The sequence below is a fragment of the Felis catus genome, chromosome C1, assembly GCF_018350175.1.
Source record: "Felis catus isolate Fca126 chromosome C1, F.catus_Fca126_mat1.0, whole genome shotgun sequence".
Classification (NCBI taxonomy): Eukaryota; Metazoa; Chordata; class Mammalia; order Carnivora; family Felidae; genus Felis; species Felis catus.
In genome coordinates, this window is record NC_058375.1 from 58,623,737 (window position 1) to 58,647,216 (window position 23,480).

Below are 23,480 nucleotides of genomic sequence, written 5' to 3' on the forward strand. Positions count from 1 at the left end.
CTTTGTGTGCAACATATGGTAGAATTGGCTCGGACTTAATTCTGAAGAAAATAAGAACATCAGTCAAGGACAATGCAATTGCAGTGACTGTTTATGCCTCAGTGAGAGATATCACCATAATATGAATCGCCAGTATTTTGCAGTCACTGCTCTTGGAGCTCAAGAAAATGTGAGCCCTAGGTCTTATATGAGAAATTTATAATGGTGTGAAGGAAGTTTCCAATATATATCTCTCCACAAGTGTACGAAAGGTGCCTATATTTGCAGATTTGGTAGCACCTATCCAAAAGCTTGATGGAGAGGAAGAAATCACATTGAATACATGTATCAATTAAATGGAAACTAAAACCTTCTCAAAAAAAAAAAAAAAAAAAGCAAATGCCTGGTCGGAAGACGTTAAAATCATCAGGCAGATTGTATGTCATTCTCTGTAGGTCAATGACTTTAGCTTTGTCAGGATCCACTGTGTGCACAGACCCTGTCCTTGCTGAAAAGCGTACATGAAATCAATACTTACAACCATAGTGGGATCTCTATGGAAATGCAAGGTGTCATCCCATTTCCTGAAATTATGAATGAGAAAACAAAGTTAAGACATATCCAGATCCGACAGAGAAAATTCATATTGTTAGAAAATTAGAAATAGAGCAACAATATGAATGTACTTAATATCATTGAATTATACGCTTATAAAAGAGAGAGAATGTTAAAAGTAGAAAGGAGAGCTTGGTATATAGTATCAGTCCTTTCTTCTCAGATGAAGAAAATGAATTTTTTGAAGGTTAAATGTACTTGGTAGGAAGTTGTGGGGCTTGCCAGGGGTTTTATCAAGTGACAGAGGAAAAACTTCCCCACTGAAAAGTGTTGTGATTATATTCCACAAGTCATGTTTGTTCAAATCCCCATTTCAGATATATTGAGCACATAGCAAGTGCTGGACACTGGACAGTGGTTGGATATGAGTGAAATGCTGCCAGTTCAATTGTAATGGTTAGAAGCAATCACCTCTTTTGAAATTGATGGGAGCTCCTCAGATCTCAAATGCTAAAACATGTGCAGTTAAAACAGATAATTAAGATGGCATTTAATTTCTCACTATTACCTTTTAGCAAGGGATGAGATATTAGAAAACTTTAGTCTTTATCTTTCAAGTTATTATAAGAAAACCTTGCAACAGAGATGATGAGGTCCAAGTGAGAAGGGAAGTAATTACAACATTTTTAAAGTTTATTCATTTATTTTGAGAAAGAGAGAGAGAGTGTGAGTGGGGTAGGGGCAGAGAGAGAGGGAGAGAAAGAATCCCAAGAAGGCTCCACACTATTAGCACAGAGCCTGACATGGGGCTTGAACTCACAAACTGTGAGATCATGACCTGAGCAGAAACTGAGGCAGATGCTTAACCGACGGAACCACCCAGGTGCCCTAATTATAAAATATTTTTTACACAGCTCAAACCTTATGAATATTACAGCTATAGGTATATATATATATATGTGTGTGTGTGTGTGTGTGTGTGTGTGTGTGTGTGTGTGTGTATATATATATATATATATATATATATATATATAAAGACCCTGTTCTTAAAGAACTCATAGCCAAGTCCAATGCATACAGGTGGAGGAACGTCAAGAACTCTACATTACTCGAGAAAGATTTTTTGTTCAGTTTAAATGAACTTTGAAAAATTAAATTTTGGGGGCGCCTGGGTGGCGCAGTCGGTTAAGCGTCCGACTTCAGCCAGGTCACGATCTCGCGGTCCGTGAGTTCGAGCCCCGCGTCGGGCTCTGGGCTGACGGCTCAGAGCCTAGAGCCTGTTTCCGATTCTGTGTCTCCCTCTCTCTCTGCCCCTCCCCCGTTCATGCTCTGTCTCTCTCTGTCCCAAAAATAAATAAACGTTGAAAAAAAAATTAAAAAAAAAAAAAAGAAAAATTAAATTTTGTAGCCAACAACAACTCACTTTTTAAAAATTAGAACCAGTGATTAGGACAGAAATTGAATGCCAGTTTCTAAACTCCTGATGGGAAGAAATCCCAAAGTTAGTTAGTGATGCATCAATCACATCTTTTTTTAATTGAAAGTGTCTATCTTGAGATTTTCACATAATTCATAGGCTAGAGTGAGAATCTTCTGCATGATAATTTTTTACCTTTTGAACATACCATTGTTGTCAGATATTCTCATTCAGATTTAATTGTTCTGGGGTGAGATCTAGGAATTGGAATTTTTTAAGAAGTCTGAGAAGGTGATTCTGATATGCCAGTATTGACAACCACTGTCATAAATCATTGTTTCTCAGAGAGTTATACTCACAGTTAAGATCATTTTAGTTGGTACTAAATCACTTTAAGTTGTAATTATGAAGGTTTTTAATGTGTATCATAAAAACATATATAAGTAGTCAGTGGGTATTCTTATTTAGGACAAGCAAAAGATTATAAAAAGTGAGTTACTTAAAAATAGATTGTCTATATATCTGTCAATGTCTATGTCTATCTATGTCTATCTATCTATCTATCTATCTATCTATCTGTCATCTATTTATCTATCACCTATAAGAGTACAGTTGGCAAAGGTTGTGAAGGCATGATATAAATGATTGAATTTTAGATAACCCTGAGCTGGATTATGAGATAAAAGAGGAAATATGGAGGGCCAAGGAATTTGGAAGATAAAATAGATTTTAAGATCAATGATGAGATGGGAAGCAAATAGCATAAGGCAAAGATCATATTTTCAAGTATTCTTTGTCAAATGTACTTAGATCAAGATATTTAAGAATGAAAGGAGTATGTGGGTAGGATTGATATACTTTTATGTAAACAAAGAAGCCTTACTGGTACTCTTGCCTGTGTGGATGGCTTACCCACATCTCTGTAGATTTGGACTGGATTGGGTTGACCATGAGATGACACTTCAGGCATTATTTCCACCTGTGAACATCGAAGGACTCCGTAACATTATAGCAAAGGAAACGAAGAGTAAGCCCCAAGAAGTAAATGCTGCTTAAAATCAATGTGGGTCGGCAGTTATTTTCATTGGTTCCATAGGTGTCACCCTATGTGCTCTAAAAGCTTGGCATGTAGTGAGCAGTTCTGTGAATATTGACAGGGAAATCAGTAACGGCAGGCAAATGAGTGTTTAACTTCCCAAAAGATAATTCTGTCATTGGTTCAACAGAAAAGTCAGAATGACACTGTAATTTTATCTCCTGTGGCAACTTTAATTGGCCAGCAGTGACTGCTGAAAGAAGGCATTGAGGAACACTTTGAGGATGAGTCTGTCTCATGGAAAAGAATGTCATGATGAGTTAGTGTGACCATCAAGGAAGTTGCATAGGGGAGTGGCAGTACCATGGTCATATCCTCCATATCTGAAAATGGTTACTCTGTTGTTTGAGGCTATAACATTCAGCAAAATGATCTTAGTCAAGGTAAAACTTGACAGTTTAAAACAAATAAACTCTTCTGGAAGAATGGTAAGTTTCTCACTGCACCAGATAAGATAGAATACGTAGATTAGTACTTTCTGTTTCTGCTTTCATAGTGCGTGAACTTCTCTGACTTTCAGTCTTGCACTTCATTCTGTAAGTCAGTATCTCCTTATTCTTTAATATGCCTGCTTACTAAATGACACGTTTGGAAATAAAGTTGTTTTAAATAGCAGTTTTTACAGCTAGCTGCCCCTGACTATTAATCTATAAGTTAATATAACAATAAAGAGGTTAAGTGATCAGCCTAAGTCTCCTTGGCAGTGAGTATACAATCTCAGCTTTCTTCTAAGAGAACTTGGGTACCTTGTTCTGGGAGGGAAGCCAGATATCATGGCTAAGTGACCCTGGGTCCTGTTGTTTAATCATAGGAGTTGTCTTGTATCTGAGTACATATTTTATGGTTATTAACCTTAGCTATCATAAAGAGTTGACATCCAGGGAGAATTATGCTGGCGTGAAAATATACATACATGTTTTTTTCCACCAAGATATTTCTCTCCAGGAGACATTTCCTGATTGGAATCAGTGTCCGTTTACACTGGTGTTCAAAAAGACATAATTTCTCCTCTCTCAACATCTCTTTCTCTTTTCTTTTTCAACCATTCATTCAAAAATAGGAATATATTATGAGTCAGGTACTGGTTTAGACTCCAGCAATATAACATTGAACAAACAGACACTATTTTACCTCATATATTCTTATTTCAAACAAACAAATTTAATCACATTAGAGAGTGATATATGAAATTATAGGAGAGTAAAAGGGAAAAATGGGAGCACATAAGAGACATAGATTGTGGGACATCAAAGAGGGCTTCCTGGAAGAAGTAACATTTTGGCAAAGTCCTGAAACCTCAAAAGAAGTAATCCAAGTGAGGTGAGAGGCTGAGGTATGAGCATGTGGAAGGAGAGGAGGGAAAAAGGCCCAAGGCTAAGAAAGAGCATGTCACTCAAGGAGGTGAAAGTCTTCACTGTGATGGGAATATGAAAGTGGAGTGGGGAGAATGTAGTTGGAGATTGCACCCTCCACCACAAAATATAGTATTTGGAGGATATTTTAAGGAGTATGAACCTTATCTTGAAAACAAAGAAGCGGTACTGAAGGCTTTCAATGGTCTGACATGATCAGATTTGCATTTTAGAAAGGTTTTGCTCTTTTCTCTTTTTCTTTCTTAACATATATATGATATGTATTATGCACCATATCAAGATAGATTGAATTTTTCAGGTGCTTGTTACTGTGGAAGACTGGAAACAGACCCTTAAACCCTAGTGGAAGATATATAAATCATAAGTTGAGTTTATGACACCCAAAGTACAATGAATATGACAGTGATCTTGTGATAACTTTATTTAGAAAATACTGCTGATTTACTCCCCTCTATGGTGATATCATGGACATGTCTCCCTTGTTTAGAAAATCTGTTGTTAGGGGCGCCTGGTGGCTCAGTCGGTTAAGCATCCAATTTTGGCTCAGGTCATGATCTCACGGTTCCTGCGTTCAAGCCCAGCATTGGGCTCTGTGCCAAGAGGTAAGAGCCTGGAGCCTGCTTTAGATTCCGTGTGTCTCTCTCTCTCTCTGCTCCTCCCCAGCTAATGCTCTTTCTTTCTCTCAAAAATGAATAAATGTGAAAAAAAAGTTAAAAAAAAAAAGAAAGAAAGAAAATCTGTTGTTAAATGGGGAAAGGAAAGAAGTCATTCTATCTCCCCTTGATGAATTGTGTTTCTTAATTTTAAGTAACAGAAATCAAACTCAATCTAGCTTAGGGAAGAATGAGAATTTACCAGTTTATCTGTTGGAGGGGCTGGAGTGATTGGAAGCAGAGATTCAACCCATCTTCCTGCTTGTTGACTTTATATCTTAAGCACTGTTATCCACGAGGAAGGAGACATAGCGCTGGTTTTTCTAATGTCTTAGATTAGATTCTCCAGAAACAGACCCCCCAAAAGGATTTATTAAAAATGTCTCTGGAAAAATCTGATAAGGTCATGGAGACAAATAGACTCAAGAAAATTAGAAGAAAAAAGCTGTCCTAAAGTTAAGTTTGAGAACTTATATTTTCAGTGGTAAAATTTCCTGAAATTGTGATTTTTTTTTTCTTCAGAAGTTCCTGGCACCCCAGGTCTAGGAATGAGAAAGCAGGTACTGGGACTGACCTAGAGTTGGTGTTTGCTGAGTGGGTGTGATGGAAGAAAAGGGGTACTTGGGAAAAGAGGATGTTGAAGGAAATCATGCAAATGGAGAGAAGGACAGACAGCAGGACACTGTTGAAGGAAAATAAAAGAACCAGGGGAACTTTCTGAGGAACCAAACATATGCGGAGCTGAAAGGAAAGGTGTTCGTATTGGCCTACTGACTGCCACAAACTTAACATGTTAAAACAATAGAAATTTGTTCTCTTATAAGTTCTCAAGAAGAAGTCTGAAATGAGTTTTATGTGACTAAAATCAAGGTGTTTCCAGGACTGGTTCCTTCTGGAGGATCTAGGGGTGAATCCATTCCTTGCCTCTTCCAATTTATGGTGGCTGCTGGCATTCCTTGGCTTGTGGCTGCATTATTCCAATTTCTGCTTCTGTCATCACATTGTTGTCTCCACCACTATGGTAGCATCTCCCACTATCTTTAAAAGGACACTTGTGATTACCTCATTGTTTCCACCTGTTTTGCATTACATCTGCAAAGTTCTTTATACCATGTAAGTTAGCATATTTACAGGGTCTGGGTTTGGCTAAGACATGTTGGAGAGGGGCTTTTTTCAAACTCCTACATCACTGTATCAAGATTGAAGATTGTTTATGTTCACAGTTCCCAGTGGAAAAAAAAATATATATAATTGAAGTATAGTCACGAATGGGTATGAATGAAGATCATTAAGTCAGTCCAGGAAATAAAAGAGTAGAGCATTGGATGAGCCATTCTCTTGAATCCTGGAACCATCAGGGTATAGATGGACTTGGGATTCCTTAAGACAATGGTTGAGTAACTTGCTATTGGCCACACCATTTGTAGGGGCTAGAAGTATTCTTATTACTTTTACCAAATATTCAACATTTAGTTAGTTTAGGGAGACCTATGAAAAAAGACAAGGAGGAAATCCATTTTCTCTCTGTTCCAAGGCAAGTTTGATTGTATTCTCCATTTGTACCTCTTGTTTTTCGTTCCAGCTCTCCCTTTGAGCCCCAGACCACAATGCTACCAGATCTATACTCAGTCCTTCTCTGCTTTTTCAGTGCCCTAGGAGACTGATTTCTATGAAGGGGATCTCCCAGGGTCTTCTTGCCCTCTGACTTCCAGTTGGGTTTGCAACAGGGGAGCCTCTGGCAGGGGATCAGAAAAGAGGAGTATTCGTATAGTTACGCACCCACCTCCCGCTTCAGCCCTGACTACCATGGCCCTGGCAGTGACTATGTATCTCCATGGACAAAGTTCCTGTGTAGTGGGCTCTTTCCCAGCTTCAGGTCTTTCTGACCTCTGGTAACTCTGTTCTCTCTTTTTGCCCAGCTTCCTGCTGTTGCTAGATTCTGGGTGCTTCATTATCCCATTTGTTCCTTGACTCTATAATTCTCTGTATACAATCTCCTTTGAATGATCTTCAGGTAGGCCCTTTTGAATGTTTTTTTTTCTTTCTGAAACTCTGGTATAATAGGGCATAATTCTAGCTGTTCATAGTATTTTCTTAAATTATCATTATAGGTTGACATGTCTTCAGAAATCTCTTGGACACTCTTTTTTATTGTGTGGTAAAATAAGCAAATAAATAAACAAAACTACCTCAAGTCTTTTTTACCTGCTATTGGTAGTGTTTTCTGTGACTTGTATCATTTAAGCTTGTCTTCAGTTATGAGTAATAGAAAACATTACCAAGAGTGAGTAATTGGAGTTTGTTTTTATCACATACAAGGAGAATGAATATGATTAGATGCTGATATTGCTTCAGTGCCTCAATATTTCAAGGCTTTGGCTATCACCTTCATGATTCTTCAGTGTTTCCCTCTTGGGTACAAGATGACTGCCAGGGCTTACTATCTGTGTTCCAGGCAGGAACCAGAGGGAAAGATGGCCACACCCACATTTATACTATTACATGTTCAGAAAGGTAATCCTTTCTCAGAAGGATTTTCTGTCCAGAAGATAGTCTGCTTATGCCTTATTTATCAGAAATGGCTTACGAAGGCACTGCTAGGTGCAAAGAAGACAAGAAAAGCAGTAACATTCGATTTTTTCTACAAAGGAGATAAGCAAGGGAAAAGAAGGTTGGAAATAGATGTTAATTAAGTGAGGATGTCTTCTGTACTCTCTTTGTACGTAATCCTACCAAATCATCTAAGGGCATGCATTATGAAGTCGGAGTGCTGAGTTCTAACACTAGGTCCACTATATTCTACCTGTGTGAATTTGGGAAACAACTTAATCTCTCATTGCTTCACTTTCAAGTGAGGATAATAAAAAAGTTTTTCTCTCATAGGGTTACTGTGATGACCAAATGAGTTAGTATGCGTGCAGCATTTAGAACGGCATTGACACATGGTAGGCACTATTTAAATTGTTGTCTGATTTTTTGTTGTTTCTACCAAAACCCTCAAAGCAAAGGCTATAGGAAATAGAAAACGTAAGGGCCAATACAAAGTAACAGGGCAAAGCTTGGTTAAATTGTGAAATTAAAGATTATCTCCTCCTTCATTCATTTTTTCCTTCAACCTTATCCATTCTCTTTGCAGACTCATCTTGCCACCCAGATATCCATCACCCTCCTGTCATGCTATAACAGGAGCTGCTATAACACTCCACTTCCACTTACTGAATGCATTCACAATGTACCAATCAATCTGTCATAGATATTTTTTATGTCCTTACTGTGTGCTAGGGGCTGGGAAAAAATGGTAAGTAATACAGCTATGGCCTTTCTGTGATGATGCTTGTAGTCCAGTTGGGAAGCTGATATTAAAAAATAATTAGAGAATTAATTGGTATTTGCTATATTCAAAATTGGAAAATTTCAGTATTCTATGACAACATGCTAATCTTAGGAGCCCACGAAAGCTTGCCTCAGGAAGTAGCATTTATGCTAAGACTCGAAGGTTGAATAGGAACTAGTTGGGTAGAGAGGTGACATTGGGGCTGGGACAGAGAAGCAGAGTTTCAAGGGCAGAGGCCTAGAAGAAGGATGAGGCCTGGTGTTTGAGGAGCTATGGGCCTATGTCTCTCTTTTCTATGCCATCAGAATCCCTGTGTCCCACTCCCTCTGTGCTGCTCCCAGCATTCTAAGTGGACAGGTAATTATTTGGTGAAACCCTAATTACCCAGGCCACACAAGAGCCTCAGGGTATTCCCTTCCCCTAGTTTCCCTGAAGCAAAAAGACCTTGATAAGCAAATCTACACTTGAAATGTTCAAGATTTCTAAGCTTTGATACTCTGTTTTCAGGGCTATTTGTATTTGAACAAGAAGCATTTAAACATAAATGCTTACTTCATAAAGGGTGACTTCTCCATTAGTGGAGATTTCAGTCCTTTGCCTGGGAATTTCTTTTTGCTCTAAGGAGTTGGAGGGATGAGGCAGACTATTAATGCCCAATATAAAATCACCTCTGAAGGTAAAGTTATATCTCAAGCATGTTGGCACTAATAATGATGTGGAAAACTTACTCTATGATTTAGTATTAGCTGGAACATAATTTTTCCTTATTTATTAACACAATTAAACATTTATATTATTTCCCTTTTATGAAAATCAAAACTTTGAAATCCTGCTTGGAAAATGAGAATAGAAATGAGTTTTAATCCCCTGGATTTGGCTACACCGAATATTCTTTTCTTCATTACTAGTTTGTGCTTAACCCATATAGTCAGATCCTTCAGGAAGCAGTGGCTTTCTTAGGTGTGGTATCCATCCATCATTTCCTCTCTGCTCCAGAGCTCCCCTGTGGCTGGTGAGTGCAGGAAGGGCTGATGCTTGCTGTGACTTCCATTTGCTCCTGAGGGGGAAAGTGAAGTTTCCAATCTTGTAATGTCATGTCCAACCATAAATAGATGATTCAAAAGCCACATTTCTGAGGAGCAAGAGGTTAAAGGGAGCCTTGAGTGTTATAAGTGGTCAACATGCATTCTTCAAGATGGTCTCATTAACTAAACATGGAATGCAGAAGCATTTGTCAATATTATACATGCTGTTTTAGACTGCATTAATAAAAGATTCATTGGTGCTCCACTTCACATCGGTTTTGCCAATTTGAATCTCTTTTAAATGACTGCCTTCTTTGTTTTGTAGCTTACAGCTAAGCTTTTATAGTTACTCTAGCTCTCTCTAGGCTGTCTGCTCCACTGCTCACTCGTGCTCATATACCCAATTATTTCTGTTCTATAAAAGGTATCTGCCTTTCTTAGTGTATGCATTTATATGTTTATTTATACATTGGTTTATTCCAAAATGTTTTTGACACAGTTCAATAGACTGGACACTAGATTTTATGATCATTTTGGTTGCTCAGAAGCTATCCAAAAACTTCTAATATTTTCATTTTAAAACACAAATATTCTCTTCAGATTTTTAAAAATTTAATTCTTGTAAAAGGTATGGTCTCTTTAAAAAGCTAGTTACATCTGATGCTGAGATGTAAGTCTGATTCAAAATACAAAAGTCCACAGCTGTTACCAAGGAAATCAATGACCTCTTTTTTTAAGTAGCTGTTGGGATGCAGGTTAGTTTCCCAAGAAATCTCTAATTGGAAACTTTAGTCCTCAAAAGTCTGCTGGGGATGTGACTATGTGTCTAAAGGTTATAATGTCTAGTAGCATGTGAGGTTAGGGGTGTACAACAAAAAGTCATTTTTTTTCAAGTGTAAATAACAAGTGTTGAGACTTTCAGCTCCTCCTGGGATTACCAGATATTTGGCAGATACTTGATTTAAATTGGTTTGACTTAAAAAGCAAATAGAGCTGACAACAGAGAAAAACTGCAAGGGACATTTTTTTTCTAATTTAAAAAAAAATTATTTATTTATTTATTTTTTTTTTAATTTTTTTTTCCAAACGTTTATTTATTTTTGGGACAGAGAGAGACAGAGCATGAACGGGGGAGGGGCAGAGAGAGAGGGAGACACAGAATCGGAAGCAGGCTCCAGGCTCTGAGCCATCAGCCCAGAGCCTGACGCAGGGCTCGAACTCCCGGACCGTGAGATCGTGACCTGGCTGAAGTCGGACGCTTAACCGACTGCGCCACCCAGGCGCCCCTATTTATTTATTTTGAGAGAGAGAAAGAGAGCATGAGTGTGGTAGGGGCAGAAAGAGAGGGAGAGAGAGAGAGAGAAAGAGAGAGAGAGAGAGAGAGAGAGAGAGAGAGAGAGAATCCCAAGCAGGCTTCATGCTGTCTGTGCAGAGCACGGTGTGGGGCTCAAACTCATGAACCCGTGAGATCATGATTTGAGCCAAAATCAAGAGTCCAAGCTTAACTGACTGAGCCACCCAGGTGCCCCTGCAAGGGGCATTTTAACTGCTAATGACTAGGAACTGCATACAAACCAAAGCTTTTGAATATCCAATGGTGATAGTCAAATGTTTTTGTTGAAGCAGAATAAGAAAATTTGAAATCAAGACAATGCTGAATTATACCTAGATATTTGTATTTAAAATGACTATAGTGTATATATTTGTAATAAGTCCTAGATTAATGAAAACATTGCCTAAATTGTACACTAGATTTCCTTTTCCCCTATATCCACATTAGGGGAAAGTTCAACTGATACCATTTATTAATTTATTGAAGGGAAATTTCTCCATCTCCTAATATGGCAAGATACTATTCAAGGCCTCATGGATACAGAACATATTCTCCTACATTCGAAGAGTTTACTATAGTCCACTGGTAGAGTCAAATACTCAGCTCTCATAATGCAGTGAGATATATGTCATAACAAAGCTATTCATGCGACATTATGAGAATGTAAAGAAGCAACATAGAGGAAAGGCACCGAACCCAACCTGGGAGAAGAAAAAGGATTTAGAAAAGTCTTCTTAGGGGAGCCTGGGTGGCTTGGTTGGTTGAGCGTCTGACTTCAGCTCAGGGCATGATCTCATGGTTCATGGGTTTGAGCCCTGCGTCAGGCTCTGAGCTGACAGCTCAGAGTCTGGAGCCTTCCTCAGATCCTGTGTCTCCCTCTCTCCCTGCCCCTCCCCTGCTCATGCTCCGTCTTTCCCTGTCTCAAAAATAAGTATAAACATTAAAAAAAATTTAGAAAATTCTTCTTAGAGGAGGCAATGCTTCCATTGATTTGCATAAGAATTTAAAAACTACAGGAGCAAAAACAGAAAGGCCATACTCTAAAGTCTACTTTTCAACTAGTGTTAGCTCTTTACATCTTAAAAAAAATTTTTTTTTTAATGTTTTATATTTGAGAGAGAGATAGAGACACAGACAGCAAGTAGGGGAGGGGCAGAGAGACAGAGACAGAATCCGAAGCAGGCTCCAGGCTCTGAACTGTCAGCACAGAGCCCAAGGCGGGGCTCAAACTCACAAACTGTGCGATCATGACCTGAGCGGAAGTCGGATGCTTAACCAACGGAGCCACCCAGGTACCTCCATTACATCTTGATTCACAGTAACCAAATGTTAAGATATAATATAAAGCAACAATATATTAAGATAGTATAGTGTTGGCTCAAGAGTAAGAATGTGATCTGAATTCAGAAGAAAGAGCCCCAAAACTGTTCTTATAATATGTAAGAATTATATTTTGGGATTTATTATATAATAAATAAGGTATTGCAGACAGATGGGGAATGAGATTATTTGATAAATTCTGTTAGGAAACTTGATGTTTGGGGACAAAAATCAAGCTGACCTTCCTGTTATAGCATATGTCAAAATTAATGCCCGATGAATGAAAAATTTGATATAAAAATGAAATAATTTAAAAATCAGAAAATATGAATTAATTTTAACTCTAAGATGATGAAAAATATACTGGTATATATTGATACACTGGACTTGATAAAAAAAATCTGTGTGTGCAAAAATGATCATATTTAAAAGTATATGTTTAACTGGGGAAATTTTAGCAAAAAAAAATATGGCACAGTTTACATATACTTAAGATCACTTCCAGGCCAATAAGAAAAATACAGTAGAATGGGCAAAGAGCACAAGAAGAAAGTTTCCAAAAACTTATTACTGTTAAATATATGGAAAAATAGGGAAGAATATTCAAAATGACAGTGTCTTAATTTGGAGTATTTTAGCAAAATACCATATACTAGATGGATTACACAAAAGACACTTATCTATAACACTTCTGGAGGCTGGGAAGTCTATGGTCAAGGTGCTAGCATGGTCAGATTCTGGTAAGGGCCTTCTTCCTGGCCTGTAAATGGCTACCTTCCTGCTGTACAGACATTTGGTGGAGAGAGGAAAAGGAAGAAAGCTCTGGGATGTCTTTTTCTTTAGGGACACTGATCCCATAATGAAGGTTCCACGACCTCATGTAAACTTAATTACTTCCCAAAGGCCCCATTCTCTAATACCATTACATTGAGGGCTATATGAGTCCAGTGGACACAAAACACCTATGTTTCAGGTGTGCCACATAGTGATTTAACTTCTTTATACTCATCTTCAATATTCTTAATTTTTTTCTCACCCGGGGTCTCTAAGCATCTGAACTAGAAGACATAATTCTTACGCTCTTAAACCCAATTCTTTAAAGATCAGTTAATGTTAGTATCTAGTTTTTCAAAACACTGTTATTGCCTGTTTATCCTATACTGTTTAGAATTTGGAAACTGGTATCTTTTTATCATGTGCAAATGCAAGAAAAATGCTTATTTTCATTAAGGTAGATTTAGATCCTTCTTGTCTGAAGATTTATATGGTACATAAATAGATCTTACATGTGTCGTGATTAACTTAATTGTATCTTGGTACTGTTATCCTCATACCATTGGATTTAATTACATTGCATTATGCCTGGTAATTAAATAGAATAAAATATCATTATATCATTAGTTGGTTTTATAAGGCCTTGAAATCTATTCTAAGAGCTCTTATATGTATTAAAAGTTTTCACCACTAAGATCAATGCTCCTAGAATTGTTACTGGTCACTGAGTTGTCAGGTGTACATTTGCCAATTACTTGGAATTTGAGCTCAAAGGCACCAATGTGCAACTGATTTGGGTGAAGCCTTCCAATTCAACCCGGAGGATGACCATCATTTTGTATCATCTTACTTTTAAATTTGTTCTCTCCCAAATGGGGGTATTGAAAGATTAAAGCAATGACCAGCAAACACATTTTGGCTGAATTGTCTGTTACTATGCAAATAACAGAAAAAAAGTTATCATTTATAATCGGCTGAGTTGTGTCTTCCAGTGATCTTGACACTGCTAGTACAGTGTATCTTGTAAATCTTTCCATGATGCCATGAACAATGACATGAGGGTGGAAATATGGTGATTGAAAGGCAAGCTGGAACTACAGTTGTGACCACAATCCAGACTGTGTACAATTATGCAAAAGATATGCCTTCCAACAAGGGCCAGGTGTATGCCTTTTCTTCTCGAGTGACACTTGTTTCTGTCTCCATCTTGACAGTCATAGTTTCAAGCTATTCTATTTTTTATCAAACCTTGCTTTCTTCACAGAACGTGGAACTGATATGTAGAGGTGCCCTGCTGCATCCCAGGAACTGTGTTATGTATGATGTGTCATTTAAATCTCACAACCACCTTGTAAGTAGGCTGTATTATTACAGTTTTACAGATAAGCAAACTGAGACTTAGATAAAATATATTGCTTAAGAGAAGCTGGGTAGAAAGTGGCATGTCTGGTATTTAAACCTAGTTCTTTCTGGTTCCAAAGATATTAACCATTTCTTTTCTACTGTGTTGACTCACAGGAGGTTGTTTGTTTGTTTGTTGAAATTAAATGGCCTCCTACCATTATCCCATGAACATTGAGGTTATTTGTAATGTAGACATGTGAATGTTGCATTCAGCAAGGATGCTATGGAACCCCTCTAGAAACTGTGAGGATGAACATTTAACATTCCTCTTTATTTTTTTAAAAATTCTTTTTTATTCTTTATTTATTTTTGAGAGAGAGAGACAGTGAGACAGAGTGCAAGTCGAGGAGGAAAAGAGAGAGAGGGAGACACAGAATCCAAAGCAGGATCCAAGGTCTGAGCTGTCAGCACAGAGCCTGATGCAGGGCTCAAACTCACGAACTGCAAGATCATGACCTCAGCCAAAGTCAGATGCTTAACCAACTGAGCCACCCAGATGCCCCTAACATTCCCCATCTTGATCTAGAATTTGAGAAGGGTAGGTATCATTCTTGGATATTTAAAAAGAATTTCCCCAGGTAGAAGGAAGTTGAAAACAAAATAAAAGAATACCTTTTAGGATTCACAAAATTATGAGAATTCAGCTACATATTGTAGTGTGTTTTTAAAGTGTTTATGTCTCTCTTGTTATTCACTAGCATTTAGTGCAGATATACCAAATATGCCAATCTTGCCTCAGCATTGCTACAGAGTGTTATAAGTGTTACAGAATGTTATGCTTAAATCAGAATATTAAAAGGAACCCCAAACTACCCCCTCAGACTCACCCTGTTTAATCCATATTTCTTTTAAGGAGGCTTTGCCATGAATTTACTCATAGAACTAGATTCTTAGTGATTGTGGCCCCAAGTTTATAGAAAAAGACAGATATTTTTTTCTTTAAGCTTTTTATTTTGAAATGATTTTAAATTTACAAAAAGGTTTCAAGGGTAGTACAGAGAGTTTTGTATATCTGATATATAGTCCATCATCCCCTAACATTAACATTTTATATAACCATGTACATTTATCAAGACTAAGAAATGAACATTGGTACATTACTATCAACTAAATTCCAGACTTTGTTCAGGTTTTACCAGTTTTCCCACTAATTTCCTTTTCCTTTTCCAGGATCCAATTCAGTATATCACATTGCACTTAATCATCATGTCTTCTTGGTAAGAGGAGACAGTTTTTAATGTTGAGTAGTAATGATGGCAATGATGCAAATGACTCAGAAAAGGTCATTATAGGTGGAAGGGAAAGTTTATTAATCAACTCCTCTAAGTCCAGAGACAAAAGGAGTGTCCTTCCAGGAGGAAACAATACTGGAAGATCACCATGACTCTCTCTTCCTTATTGCCCCTTTATTTTTTTCTCTAAAGGATAAGATTGAGGAGAACATCATTGTTGACCAAAGCAGTAGTTTCTTTTCCCTCTCCAGCATGTCTTCAAGTGGTACTCACTCCCCTGTTTGCTAATTGTTCCATACACTGAACTCTTAGGAACCAGAGCCTTTAGCCTCTGCATGGGGAAGCCCACACTCCTCTAGCTGCTTCCCTGCAAGTAGATGGATGAGTCAGTTCACATTACGTGGGACAGGGTAGGAAAATCCATTTGGATCTTTTTTTAGGGTGAAAATGCTAATATTCTGAGATCCACAATTCCATCTATTTCTTATGTTTATTTTTCATACAGTTTAAAATGCAGAGAGAACAAAAGTTGTGATTATCTCCTTGCAGAACTTATAGCACAGATCATTTGGTGTGTGGCTTGCTTTTTGTCATGGTGTTATAAAAAATAATCTACATTGATTAAAAATCATTTTTAAAGATGTAATTTAAAAACACTTTCTGTAAAATAAAGCACTGTTAAATCATCAAAATTCCTCATGCAACAATTTACTAATCATATGTGTATATATGTGTGTATGTGTACATATAGACATATTCTGCCTAATACACCTCTTACATGTGTTTATGTGTGTGTATACATTATATGTTAATACATATGTAGGTACATATATGAATATATGTACATAAATTTATACATATATGTACATACATGGCTAAATACATATATGCATATATACACATATACATCCTATACATATACATATTCTAGCCTGTATGTCACATATTAATCAAAATAGGTTAAGTTGTGTTGTGCTAACAAACAACTTCAAAGTTACAACTTATTTCCTGCTCACATTATATATGTATTGCTGATTGACTTGAGACTCAACTCCCCAGTCACTGAGGAAGCCAGGTCAATGAGGACTCTACCATGTGGTGGTTGCACCACCTAGAACACAAGCCCTCTCAATCACTCAGCATGGTAAAAGAGAGCTTGGGCAATTAAACATGAGATTTCCACAATCTCAGTTACATACAATTTATACTCACAATTCATTGTTCAGAACCCATCACAGTGTTTAATTCAACTTTAAGGGCCAATAATCACATCTTCTAGGTGTACAGAAGGCAGGGGAGAATCAAGTATTGAAGAAAAATTATATATAATGTGTACCACATGAAAAAACTCACTTATGTGAAAAATTACTTATGTAACAGGTCAGGGTAAATAACACTAGCATAACACTAGTATAACAAGTTGCTCCAGATTCCAATGACTTAATATAATTAAAGTTTGTTTTTACTCATTTGACAACATAATGCAACTGGCAGGAAGTCAGTACTCCAGGCAGTCAGGTAGGGACTTTAAGATCTAACATTTTGTGACATAAACACTGAAAAGTGAAAACAATAAAGAGGCAGTTGGTGAATGGTCAGATCAGTTTTGTCTTGTATGTCTTGTGTGGTTCGATCCCATAACAAATTAAGTGAGCAGCACCCTGAAAGGGATTGTTCAGCCACTAATTCCCTTAGCTCTCTGATGTGCTACAAACTACTTTTTTGATTGTAGAAAATAACATCCTGATACATAAGCGATGTTTTGAAAGAATAGTCATCCTGGCTTATCTAAACTGGGCTAGACTGCCATTGAAAAAGGGGTAATTTAGAGGAGTTTTTATTTATTTATTTTTTAATTTTTTTTTCAACGTTTATTTATTTTTGGGACAGAGAGACAGAGCATGAACGGAGGAGGGGCAGAGAGAGAGGGAGACACAGAATCGGAAACAGGTTCCAGGCTCTGAGCCATCAGCCCAGAGCCTGACGCGGGGCTTGAACTCCCGGACCGCGAGATCGTGACCTGGCTGAAGTCGGACGCTTAACCGACTGCGCCACCCAGGCGCCCCTAGAGGAGTTTTTAAAGAAAAATTTATCTTCTCAACTTTGCTTCTTCCTTGTTCTCTTTCTTGCCTTACGTTACTTTTAAACTGTTCAGCCACTCCAGCATATAAATTTACTACTGACTAAAGTTGTATTTGCTATTTCCTGAGTTCTTGGTTTATATGGTCCAGTTCCTCAGCATGAATGGCTTGAGGTCTGGGGCTACTTGTCCTCCCTTTGCTCAAGTAAACAAACAAAAGAAAGTTAGTACATAGCTCAGTACATTTAAGATTTGTAAATAACTTGTCATTTCAAAGTGAACTAAAAGCCTTGAAACTTCAACCGGGATTCATCTGAAATTATGTGGGGTTATTAAAATATGCCATAGAACTCATAAAAATATGTACAAATTTATTTCAGAGCTACATTTTCCTCATGGTTAAAGATTGGTTGGAGAGAGCCCAGTACTTAAGTAAGGAATTCTTGGTTCTTGCTCTGGGTCAGTCATTAATGACCTCTATGACCTTGGGCAAGAGTTGAGTATTAGATGACTCCTAATTATAACCATCTGTGAGTTGTTGACTAAACTGGATGCAGCAATTTCTACTGTGGCCTTACAGCTTCTGGATTTTCACTGTGGAACCAGAGCATGCATCTGAATAGTTGACCAGTGATCTGGATCCATATTTTTTAGTGCTTATCTTGTTGATTGAATTTAATAGCTGTGCCAATGTTCACTATCTAAAATCACCTAATGGTGGCCCCTTGGTTGGCTCCCTTTTCAGTGTCGTATATTCACTTCCCTTTGGTTAACTGCAGGGTGGAAATTAGGGTAGCTAAAACAGGAACAGACCCTGGGGACTCCACTTTATAGCCTGTATAAACAAATGACCAGTGACTAGGCAGAGAAGCCTGAAAACAATAATTTTCCAATTGAAATAAAAAGGGCATAATAATTAATATACTACCAAACAAAGGGAATGACAAACTAGAATAAATATTAACTATAAATTCTGGATACCAAGTGAAACACCTGGCCAGTTCAATTATTTGGTATCATGCCACCTGATGCCCAAATCTTTAGATGAACTTAATAAGAGAAATATAACTGAATGGCAAAGATGGTATCTTCTGTTTTTCTGGTATATTCTCTACATCAACTGGTCCTCAAAAGTTACTTTTAGCACTAACCACTTAATACATTTCTCATTCTGTGATAGTTATGCCATCAAAGTCTTAGGAGCAGATAGGTTTTCATCTCTTCTGATTGATATAGAACATGTACATAGGACCACCCATCTTTATTTATCCATGCTTTAACAATATAACAATTGGGCTTATGGTCTTGTATTTTGATTTTTCCTACTTGACTTCTGGATGTGTTTATGTAACATTTTCAGCAGAATAATATTGAATGATAGATTCTGGGTCAGCTTTCATATTCCTTATTTGTGTTCCCAGTTGCAGGCTTATGTAAAGAGGTAAGAATGAATCATGAATATGTTGGTGGTTTTATTTGCCACCTGGGAGTCCTAACTTTAAAGTGAGACATTTGAGTTTTGAGCACTTGAGCCTGCTGCACACATTAAAACATATTTTTGATGGCATAAATGCTTGATTTAATTTTCTGTCCTCACATTGTCTCAGAGAGTTATTGCATATTTCCTTTAACCTGTGTGTTCAAAAATAAGTGAATGACTGTGTTAGTTATGAGGTAGAATATAAATGGTTTCCATGCTTCTCTAGGGCATCTTTCTTCATTGAAGCCTGTCCAATCCTCAACTGTGTTAATATCCGGAGACAAGACAAAGGCACAGTTAATTTATAAATGCATAGTTATGAGGCAAAATTAGATGCTAGCATCACATAAAGCCTTTGCATGATGCCTGCTTGTTCAGGCATATATGACACTGTGAGTACAGTTGACTGAGCACAGCAGTTGTGTAAAATCAGGTTAATATGTTCTAAACTATCCATTAGAGAGAGATCTCAAGGGACAGACTATCATTTTAACTACTAAAAACAGAGACAGAAAAAGGTCAGGTGATAATTCCAACTTTCTTGACAGAAATTTACTATGATTTCTATAAACTTTCTTTGCTTGTATTTATAACATGCATCTATTTGGAGGTTTGCATTCCTCCAAATAACTCAACTATAAATTATTCTTCATTTTGGGTTTAGCTCTATAGAAATTCTCTGAGCATGATGTCATCTTTTGAGTGTGAAGGTGGTGTTGTATTTTCTTAAGATTGTATTAGATAATGCCTTCTTGACACTATGTAGAGCAAAAAATTCTAATAACAAAGGACATATTCTCAGAAGAGACTTAATCAGTTGTGTCTCTTCACTTGGATGAGGGAGATAAGATTACTCCAAAAGAACAGATGCCAATATCCTGCTGAGCCAAACTCAAAATGACATGGGTAGCAATGTAGGTCTATCCACTGATGAGGTGCATCTGAATTTCATCATACTGCTCTTTTATTTCAAAAATGATTAATATTAATTCAGTGTTAGTTTAAATTTTTTTTAATTTTATTTATTTTTGATATAGAGAGACAGAGCACAAGTGGGGGAGGGGCAGAGAGAGAAGAAGACACAGAATCCGAAGCAGGCTCCAGGCTCCGAGCTGTCAGCACAGAGCCCGACGCGGGGCTCGAACTCACAAATTGTGACATCAGGACCTGAGCCAAAGTCGGACGCTCAACCATCTGAGCCATCCAGGTGCCCCAATCCAGTGTTAGTTTAAATATCAGCATTCAAAATTTAAATAACCCAGCAGGAATATAAATGTCATCAGGATTACACAAAGTTCTTGGGCAACTGTTAATATTCTCCACATTTTCTTGATCTTCTGACTTTCTTATACTAGTCAAACATAGAAAAAAATCCTAAACCAGTATGTTTGCTTGTCAAGTTCAGAAAGAAGAGAATGATGATGATGGGTTTTGCCTGAGCTTACGTAATTTCTCGCCCTCTTGAGAAGTGGATTTTATGTGTATCAATTATTTTCATCCTTTCCATTACACATTTCACACTTTCTATACTCTAGGCTCTGGGGATATGGAAGTGAGTAATTCTATACACTAATTTAGTCTGAAATGCCTGTGTGCATTCATTAAAAAAATTTATTGTCCCCTAACTATATATCAGGAAACAGGTACCTGGGATACATTAGTTAAATAAAGATTTTAGCCTTTATGGAGTGTACATTCTAGTGGGAGAAGGCAAGGTATGAACAAAAACCATAATGAAAAGTAAATATTATAGAGTGCCAGAAGGTGATAATTATATTTTTAAAAGGAAAAGAGTGTGGTAAGGAGAATCAATAGTACAACAATATGGGAGCAGGGAGGAAAGCATGTAGAGTTTGCAATTTTAAATGAGGCTGTTGGGATAAACCACAATGAGAAGAAGACATCTGATCAAAGAATTGAAGGAGGTGAAAGAGTCAGCTATGTGCATAACTGGGAAAATATTCATGGGGAAGGAACAGCCAGACCCATCCCCTTAAGGCAGGAGAATGTCTGTTGTGTTTGTACAACAATGAGAATGGTTAGTGTGGATGGAGTGAATTGATCCCCAATGTGAATATGTAAATGTCTTCTAATGCCCAACCCAATTTTTGTGAGTGGAAGAGTTGGATACAATTAACCTATAGCATGATGAAAAAAAAAAGACTGATGAAAAAAAAGACTGAGCACCTAGTATTTGTACCTTATGTTTTCTTAGTTTATCTTCACATTAATCTATAGAGGGAGTTATTGTAATCGCCATTTCACAAATTGGAATAATAATACATAGGTTATGAGACCAAGGTTACAAAGTGATCAAGTAATGGGGCTGAGATTTGATCCCTTTGAATCCTGAATTATTTTGGCTACACCATCCAAACTCACCAGTAGTCATTGCTTTGAGGTTCAATTTCTGAACAAAGCAGCCACAAATATCTAAGGGTTACTAAAACTCAACTCCAACCTAGCAAGTAGTGTCATACTGGTTAATAGGGCCAGAAGTGACTATGACTCCCACTTGTTTTCTGTCACTCACCTATTTCCCGGCACTCCTTTCCCTGTTTACAGGAAGAGAAGCTGTTGAAGGTGACCTAGGTAGAGATCACAGACATCAAGAGATGCAGACAACCATTTAAAACAACCCACCAAAGAGAGCTGTATGACCAGGCTGTGTTCCAGCCTGTGTCCCCTTTAGGTCACATTCCTGAGCAGTCATTTGATAACACCTGCTTCTTCTTCCCAGCGTGTAACTGCTGGAGTATTCTGGAGCAGTCAGCTGGGACATCCAATAACAAAACCTCTGCCTGCAGACCCCCTCCATTCCAAAGATTGGAATCTACCTGTAATAATAATGTATTTTACCTCCACATGCAGTTCTTAGCATGAAATTGTGAATGTTTACATTGTAAAATTTCATTTCTGACCAAGCCTGAGATTTGTAATCCTTCCTTCCCTGAGGACATAAATTGTCTGTTTTCTGATAAGCTCTTTTATTACCTCTGCTTGACCCTCTCTCTTATTACATTGAAAAATAATAAAAAAATTTACGATTACAGTGTACCACACACACATACACATGCTTACTCAGTCATGCTCTTCAGATAAAATGTGTACAATGGCTGTGTAAAATATAATGCAACAAGATTAAAGCCAGATCCGCTGACTGCATTGTTAAGGTTTGCATACCGATGGGAAAGAAAGAAAATTAAAACCAGTTTTTTGGAGGACATGGTATAGATAGGATCCTGGGCACGCACACTTAATTTCCTCCCATGAATTTGGGCTGCTGTGGGAATAAAGTAGAAAAGCCTATAACCTGGAAAAAACTAGGCCTCCTTGTGGTCAGTTTTAGCACAGTGTTGCCAACAGAAGAAACACAATCTAACTCTGATTAGGCTTTCAAAAAAATGGAATCTTGATTTCCACTTTTTCCTGGATGATGGACTAGAAACACTGAATGACCCTCCACTGCAGTACAACTGGGTTGCGGCTGAAGTATTGCAAACGTACCGTTTAAATGTATTCCTCAGATGACAGTGAGAAAAATCTCCAATGACAAAAGGAAAGGAAGCATGAGAAAAAAAGGAGAAGAAAAAGAGAGGAGAAGAGGAAGAATGAGCTGAAACTCAAATACTGAACCATGAATGGTAAGCAGATGGGTTACCTGGTTACCTGGCAGCTGAAGTCCATGTGCTGAGATGCAGAGACCCAGCCCCCAGTCTGTTGCAAAGCTCAGAAATAGAACCTGAGATTTTCACATTAAGTCAAGGCCCTCAAAGTGGGCTAACGTGGTCACAGGTCATTCCACCCTACCTCCAGGTGGAAGATAAAAATCATCTTGGGATGAAAGCATTGGGACCTCCAGGCTACCATAGAGCAAATCCTTCCCTGAAACTGGTGGCCATCTGGAAAGCACTGTTTAAAAACCTCTGGCTCCTAATGAGTCATGATTATGTTGGTTTGTTTGTTTTTAATTAAAAAAATTTTTTTAATGTTTATTTATTTTTGAGAGAGAGAGAGACAGACAGACAGACACTGAAGCAGGCTCCAGGCTCTGAGCTGTCAGAACAGAGCCTGACACAGGGCTCCAACTCACAAGCTGTGAGATCATGACCTGAGCCGAAGTCAGATTCTTAACAGACTGAGTCACCCAGTCACCCTTTCATGATTAGGTTTAATTGGAGGATCCATTCTTCAGGGAAAAAAATAAAATCCATCTGGTGTTGTTCCAGAGATATACCTGAGCTATTAGGACCTTGCACATAATTGTGATCATGATTTGATGTCCGAAATGATGAGAGAAGTTAAGTCAACAGAATCTTTGCTAAGCTTCTGTCACAATGTGTCATATCGGTGTGCCACTCATTATATTAATAATCACAACAACAATAATACAGCAATAATAGCAAATACTTAAAGAATGTTTTT

General features: G+C 37.7%; 1 long non-coding RNA gene across 2 annotated transcripts in view; it reads left to right on the top strand.

Annotated features, from left to right (window-relative positions):
* LOC109502390 overlaps nt 1–23,480 on the top strand; it is a 214,209-nt gene that overhangs the window by 160,142 nt on the left and 30,587 nt on the right. Inside the window, exons 7-8 of one of the 2 annotated variants that reach the window (XR_006584388.1) lie at nt 8,210–8,371; nt 14,124–14,210. The exons of the other annotated variant lie outside the window; for it this stretch is intronic. This is a non-coding gene — a long non-coding RNA (uncharacterized LOC109502390). The remainder of the gene's footprint in view (nt 1–8,209; nt 8,372–14,123; nt 14,211–23,480) is intronic. 2 annotated transcript variants of the gene reach the window in all.